At 44.7% G+C, this 8,098-nt stretch overlaps 1 long non-coding RNA gene across 1 annotated transcript; it reads right to left on the bottom strand.

The window, feature by feature from the left end:
* Positions 1–4,508: 4,508 nt before the first annotated feature.
* Positions 4,509–7,656, bottom strand: LOC141042346 (uncharacterized). Its single transcript, XR_012204736.1, has 4 exons — positions 6,760–7,656; positions 5,874–5,962; positions 5,031–5,121; positions 4,509–4,774 (listed from the first exon to the last, which is right to left on the bottom strand). It is a non-coding gene; the product is annotated as an uncharacterized lncRNA (long non-coding RNA).
* Positions 7,657–8,098: the final 442 nt, after the last annotated feature.

Below are 8,098 nucleotides of genomic sequence, written 5' to 3'. Positions count from 1 at the left end.
TGTCAATCAAGCTTCTCATGATAGTTATTTTGTTGAGTTCTCTCCCACTACTATTGATGAGAATAAATTTGCATATGTGGAGAGAAATGAAATTTCTATGCTTGTGGATCATGAAAAGAATGCTTTATGTTATAGATATATTGTTGAATTCATTCATGATTCTATTGAAAATTGTTATGAGAGAGGAATATATGCTTCTACATATCTCAATAATATCATGTTTCCCCACTATGTGTTGAAATTTTTGAAGTAATTCTTTGTTTGCCTTGCTATGCTAGTTGATTCTTGCTCCCATAAATTGTTTTGCTCACAAAATTCCCATGCATAGGAAGTGGGTTAGGATTAAATGTGCTAGTCATATGCTTCATGATGCTCCCATTATGTTTCAGTTCTTTACTTTTATGTGAGCATCATTGAAATCATCCTGCCTAGCTAAAAGGCATTAAAGAAAAGCGGTTGTTGTGAGACAACCCAATATCTACACCTACTATTTTTGTGTGTTCACATGATTAAGCTACTATAATAATTATTTTTATAGCTTTTGTTTCAATAAAGTACCAACTAAAGCCTTTGGGATAGTGCGGATGAAAGTTGACTAGATTCTGTGCAAAAACAGAAACTTCTTTGCCCAGTTCTGGAATTACCATAATTCACTAGCATGTGATCAAATTCTGAAATTTTTACGCGTGCATAAAGTTTTGGTGGAAAAATACATTTTTTGTGGCATGTAGAAAAAGACAAAAAAATCCTTGTGAATAGCTGTAATCAAGAATAAAAAAATACATTTTTCTACATAAGCCAGAAAGAATGTCCGTTTGACCAAAACTTTGTGCACGCACTTATAATGTCCGGACTTACATGTGGGATTTTTCCTCATAATTTTTTAAATTTTCAAAATGTGTATTTGGACAATGGGTGCATATACACCTATGAGCCAAAGCAAATTTCCATACATTGTATAAATTGTAGGGTACATTAGGTATTGTGGGAGAACAATTATGAACCTTGTCTCGACAGTACCAAAGTGAATGATTTGCTCTTTATCATACTAACATATCTCACGATGTTCGGTTAAGCTTTGTGTGATTGAAGTTTTCAGGTTTTGGATGATATATTGATATGAGGAGAATAAGAAGTGGCAAGACCCTAAGGTTGGGGATTCCCAAGGCACCCCAAGGTAATATTCAAGGAAGACCCAAGCGTCCTAGAATGGGGATGCCCCGGAAGGCATCCCCTCTTTTGTCTTCAACATTATCGGTAACCTCACTTGGAGCTATATTTTTATTCGTCACATGATATGTATTTTTCTTGGAGCATCATTTTATTTATTTTTTGAGATTTTCTTGATGTTATTTATAATAATGTTTTGTATATTTTCTATTATTGCAAGTCTATATTGTCTGAAAACTGAGAACATTATAAAATCTTTAAATTTGTACACATTAAGCTATGATAAATTTTCTACAGTGTGGTAATTTTTCAGAATTTTTGGAGTTAAATAAGTACGAATTCTTCTTGCATCCTTTACAGACTGTCATGTTTACACAGATTGCTGTTATGTGTGTCCATCATAAGTACAAATTCTTCTTCCATCCTTTATAGACTATTATGTTTAGACAAATTACATCCTTTTTAGAAAGATTGGGTCACCATCATAAGACTACCACCTAGACAATTCCTTCCTTATAACATACACATGAGCACCCATCTAATTATCCAGGTCCATGCCTCCCTCTCTCTCTCGAAACACACACACCTCTCCACACAATGTGTGTCTCTTTATCTCTCCCATCCCATGAAAATAAGGCACACTTCCATTCTCTTGTTCTTGCTACTCCCGTCTCTGTAGTTAGGTCTCCCTACAACAAATAAGAATTCATCTCTCTCTACTATCTCTTTCTACCACACATAACCTTACACCCCCCAAGCCAGTCGTGTTGTCGAGGTCTATCTAGCTCTCTCACAGGAAAACAGACATTGTCTGTGTGTCCCTTCATCGCACACACACACTATCGCTCTCCATATCCCAACCTCGTAACCTTGTCGATCCCGACGTTACACGCACCTATCTCTCTCTCTCCCCCTCTCTCTCTAACACATGCACGCACATGTGCACACCCTCTCTCTCCCTTTCAGACACTCCTCTCTCTACGACACACATAGTCTTCTCGAACACGCTTATGCCCCTCTCTCATTAGGTATCGCTACCCCTGCCCGCCTCTTTGTCACACAAATATTCTCTCTATATCTATCTCTCACAATAATACATGGATAGTCTAAATTGAAACCAACTACAAAAATGAGCTCCAATTACAAAAATCAAATCCACTCCCAAACAAAATATGAAAATAGGGTGAAATCATGCACACAAATGTTTGTTGCATACATGAATGTCAATAATATGGATGTACTACTCGTACATCCACACGGACCCATTTCACACAAATTGCATTAAGCCCTTCTCAAAATATAGTGCGCATGTGATGTTTGTCGTACTGCTCCTGCCAGCCTTCCTCGACACGTTCCAACATATTATGCTACTTGAGATTCTATTTTTCTCATCAGACCATGTGAAACCACGAAAAGGTCAACCCCTGCCCCCATTGGTGCTGTAGCTCGAAGCTCCCATACGGACACATCACCCACCGGAGCATGTAGCCATTGCCGAAGTGGACGGCGCCGCGGCCTGGGAAGAGGATGGAGTCTCCAACATCGCCAAGGTGGAGCACGTCCTCGTCGGCCACGAGGGGTAGCTGTGCTCCAGCAGCATGCCCTGGTCGGTCACGAGGAGGCGCATCGCATCCTCACCGCTCGCAATGTGGACGAGCATGTTCTCCAGCAGCATGCCCACGAGCATCGCATCATCGCCACTCTCGATGTGGACGAGAGCACGCCCGCGAACATCACATCACCGCCGCTCTTGACGTGGACAAGCGACTGCTCCGGTAGCATGCCTGCAAACATCGCATCCTTGTCACTTAGGTGCATGAGCATGTGCTTCAACAGCACGACCGCGAGCATGGCATCCTCATGGCTCATGAGGTGGTTGAGCATGTGCTCCAGATTGTACCCCAGGAGGCTGGACGCGAGCACCGCCCCTCCGGCTACGAGGAGTATTGCATGGTGCCAATCACGGTTTAGGAAAATCATGTGACTCCGCCGCTCCCTAGAGGAGCGCGAGCTCCAATGGGAGCTCGAGGAGTCCTGCACTTACATGCAATTGCTAATCCCCAAGTACAAGGAATCATCGTAGCAATTTCCAAAGTAGGAAGTGATAAGTATGGAGTGTCGAACCCACAAGGAGCTAAAGGTAAGATAAATAATCTCTCAAGTCCTATCTGCCACAGATACAACTCTATGTACACCAAACTTTTGCTTCCATCAAGAAACGAGAAATAAAACTACATTGTGGGTATGAAGAGGATAGCTTTGCATGGTATCGGAGAACCAAAATATAAAATAGGTGCTGTTATCATAGAGTTAGAATATATTACAAATAGCGAGTGCGGACTAATGATGGATCGGTGTGTGGAATTGTCCTAGGCAATTGTTAACAAGCTCGGTAATCATTATTGCAATTTTATATGAGGGAGAGGCATAAGCTAACATACTTTTTCTACTTGGATCATATGCACTTATGATTGGAACTCTAGCAAGCATCCGCAACTACTAAAGATCTTTAAGGTAAAACCCAACCATATCATTAAACTATCAAGTCCTCTTTAGTCCCATACGCAAACAACTGCCTTACTTGGGTTTAAGTTTCTGTCACTCTAGCAACCCACCATAAGCAAATCATGAACACATTGCAAACCCTACAGCGGGGATCCCTCACATGTGCACGGCATGGAGGGCACCATAGGACAGCACCAATATAAAACATACAACTCAAACCAATCTAGATCATCAATTAACCCAAAAGACAAAAGAAATCTATTCAAAATATCATAAGAAGCAAGACATCATTTGATCATATTATGTGGCATAAAGCACCATGTTCAAGTAGGGGATTACAGCGGGGTGCGGGAGAGTGGGCCGCTTAAAAGAGATGAGGAAGGTGATGAAGATGGTGATGTTGAAGAAGACGGTCATCGCGGCGATGGTACCCCCGACGGCACTCCGGCACCACCTTGTGCTTCCTCCTCCATAGCCTCCCGCTTAGATGGCGAGAGGTTCTCCCTCTAGTCCTTGGCCTCCATGGTGATGATGGCCCCCTCAGGTTTCCTCCTCCATGGCCTCTGGTCATGATTTCCCCCTCCTGCAGGGTGCCAGAGAGAGCCTAGATTGATTTTTCATGGGTACAAAGGCTTGCGGCGGCATAACTTATTGTCTAGGGTTCTTTTGGAAGGTTTGGGTATTTATAAGAATTTTTGGCATGGGTCTCACGTCAAGCGGGTGCCTGTAACGCCCACGATCCGGCTATATCTCCCACGTGTCGAGGCACGACTTAGTGGCATAACGGCATTGTGGTTTTGTCGCAAGAAGGGTCATCTTCACACAGTCCCATGTAATGAACAAGAAAGGGATAAATAGAGTTGGCTTACAATCGCCACTTCACACAAAGATCATATAATTCATACATCATCAAAGTACACACATAGTCCGACTATGGACAAATCCAAATGAAAAGAAGATAACCCCAAATGCTAGATCCCCGATCGTCCCAAGTGGGCTCCACTACTGATCATCAGGAAACGAAACATAGTAATGGCCCAGGTCCTCGTCGAACTCCCATTTGAGTTCGGTAGCATCACCTCACTGGTATCATCGGCACCTGAAACCGTTTTGGTAGTATCTGTGAGTCACTAGGACACAGTAATCTCAAAACCCACGAGATCAAGATTATTTAAGCTTATGGGTAGGATGTGGTTATGAGGTGGAGTTGTAGCAAGCGCTAAGCAAATATGGTGGCTAACATACGAGTACAAGAGTAAGATGAGAAGCTACGCAACGGTCGTTAAACTAGAAGTGATCAACAAGTGATCCTGAACTACTTATGTTTAAACATAACCCAAGCCGTGTTCACTTACCGAACACCGCCGAAAAGAGACCATCACAAGCAGGGGTGTTCCAACTTAGCCCATCACAAGCTCTCACGATCAACGAAGGATATTCCTTCTCCTGGAACAACCCAATTAGACTCGGAATACCGTTTACAAGACATTTCGGCAATGGTAAAACAAGACCAGCAAGACCGCCCGAATGTGCCGACAAATCCCGATAGGAGCTGCACATATCTCGTTCTCAGGGCACACCGGATGTGCAAGACATCGGGTTGGCATAGACCCTGGTTGCCCAGGGGGCGCCGGACATCGCCCGGGTGGGATGGCCCGGGGGTTAAATAAAGATGACCCTCGGGTTTGCAACTCCCAAGGGAAAAATGTTAGGGGGTTGTTAAGCAAATGTTAAAACCAAGATTGGGCCTTGCTGGAGGAGTTTTATTCAAAGCGAACTGTCAAAGAGGGCCCATAACCCCAACCGCATAAGGAACACAAAATCAAGGAACATAACACCAGTATGACGAAAACTAGGACGGCAAGAGTGGAACAAAACAGCGAGCAAAAGGCCAAGCATTCCACCCTTTGCCAAGTATATAGATGCATTAATTAAAATAAGAGAAATTGTGATATCCCAACAAATCCATGTTCCAACATGGAATAACCTCCAAGGCACCTGTAACTAGCAACACTATAACAGGGCTGAGCAAAATCAGTAACATAGCCAAACAACGGTTTGCTAGAAAGGTGGGTTAGGGGTTGACATGGCAATATGGGAGGCATGATAAACAAGTGGTAGGTAGCACGACATAGCGATAGAACGAAACATCTAGCAAGCAAAGATAGAAGTGATATCGATGGTAATGATCATCTTGCCTGCAATCCCGCTAGGAAGAAGACCAAGTCCAAGAAGTAGACGAAGCAACGTAGTCAAACGAATCCTCACAATCGCAACGTAACCGGAACTATCAAGGAGAAGCACAACCAAAAAGAAGCAAACAATATGATAAACGACCATCACATAAGCATGCCATGATGCAAAATCAAGTATGATGCATGTCCGGTTTAATGAGGCATGGCATGACAAAGTGCACAAACAATACTACAAATTAAGTGGAGCTTAATATGCAACGAGTTGCATATTGACGAAACACCACATCAATTATGTAGTTCTCTCTCGTTTATGTACCAAATAATATTAAATGTTATTAAACATGGCAAGGGGTGAAGCATATTAAAACTACTTATCTAGGCAAGTTTAAATGAGTCCGGAACAACAAACAACAATTCCAGAAAATCCCCGTTTGCATATTTTGAATTTGTTACAGTTCTGCCCTAAATCATATTTTAATATTGTTAAATAGTAAAACAAAGTGCACCAAGTTGATCTAAGCATTATTCCACCCCATTTACATATAAAGTTTATTAAATTCGGAGCTACGGTTAATTAGTTAAGAAATAAATCATTTTAACATAGCACTTATGCAAAATTAAACAAACTGCAAGTTTAACATTTCAAACATGGTTGAAAGTAGCATATTATGAAACTAGATCAAATTCTAAGCATTTTACATATATAATTTGTTTTAATCCGATGCATGGTTAATTAAATATTATATGCATGAACATGAGGGTGTTTTCTGCAAATCTGTAAACTCTGGATAAATGCTAAAGTTGTAGAAGGGGAAAAAACACATGCGGGCCGAATCTGTAGGCTGGCCCAACAGGAGGAAGAAGAAAGGAGGGGCGCTAGGGAGCTCACCATGGGCCAAGCCCAGTTCGGTGGAGAAGGAGGCCGGCTGGGGCGCACTGGATCCTGGGCGCGGCTCAGGGCGGAGGCAAGCGAGGCAGCGGGCCCGTGGCCCAGGTGGCGGGTTGACGCGGTCAACGTAATGACGCACGAGCTGCTGCTGCTCGTTGAAGCGGAAGCAGAGGCTGACGCGATGGACTTGCTGCGGCGGCGGCGCTTGAAGGTGCAGGGACGTCGGGGAACGACAGAATGGGGCGGCACGGAGCGGATCTGGACGGTGGGGTCAAGCAGGACGACGGCGGCTCAGCTCCAGCGGCTCCGGTCGGTGGTGAGCTGAACTCCTGTTCAGAGAAACAGAGAGGAGAGATCGTGAGGGAGAGAGGGAACCGGAGGGAAGGGAAGAAACGGAGGAAGGAGACGACAGTGTGGCGCGGCCTGGTGGTACTGGTGGAGGAGAGGACTTGGCGGCACCGCATCGGGGACCGAGCAGGAGCTCGGGACGGGCGCGTCCCGTGGGCGCGCGACGAGGAGGGAGCACAGGGAGGCGAGGCGGCTCCCGCGAAGAAGGTGGCGAGGTGAGGAGGGGCTCCGGCATCATCGGTTCCTGGGGCGGCGCGGATCAGAAGCAGAGGTGAGCTCCAAATCCATGGCGGGAACGGTAGGCGTCGGGTAGAGGAGGAAGAGGTGAGGCCTTGGGCACGAGTGCGCTGGACCGTGGGCGCCAGGAAGCTTCAGATCGGGAGCTCCTTTCCCGATCGGATTTGGAGGAGGAGGCACGGGCGAGGTGGATCGAGTGCTCGGGGTCGGGGAGAAGGAGCCCAGGCTCCTGTTGGTGGGTGGAGGAAAACAAGGAGAAGGGGATCCCAAGGTGGATCAAGACCGGGCGGCGGCAGCTGCCGCGGCAGTGATGGGGAAAAACCTTCTAGAAATTAGGGTTGGGTTGATTTGGTAGGTGGTGATGTTATATATAGCAAGTGGATTTTTGGTAAGGGCATTTGGTCCCTTCGATTTTAATTGGAAGGTCCCGGAAATATGCTAGGACGTCTAAACAACGAACCAAAGATATTTTAGGGATGTTTGAGGATGATCCGGATACAATGGTGAAGACTGAGAAGTTCGAGTTCGGGACAGTTTCGGACGTGCTCGAGAGGTTGATGCACGGTGCAAAGAAGGGTTAGGTGGTTTGACAAGAGGGAATCTAAAACCCAGTTGGTCTGATAAAGGCGAACTGGGACAAAGAAGAACTGGCCATTACGAACGGATGCAAATTTTATGAAAACATGTGGATGCAATGCTCATGATGACATGATGAAATGCAACAAACAAATAAATAACACAGCAACAAAGTAAA

This window comes from Aegilops tauschii, chromosome 3 (genome assembly GCF_002575655.3).
Source record: "Aegilops tauschii subsp. strangulata cultivar AL8/78 chromosome 3, Aet v6.0, whole genome shotgun sequence".
NCBI classification, from domain to species: domain Eukaryota; kingdom Viridiplantae; phylum Streptophyta; class Magnoliopsida; order Poales; family Poaceae; genus Aegilops; species Aegilops tauschii.
Note: the sequence above shows the minus strand (reverse complement) of the source record. Positions and strands in the feature narration are given on the sequence as shown.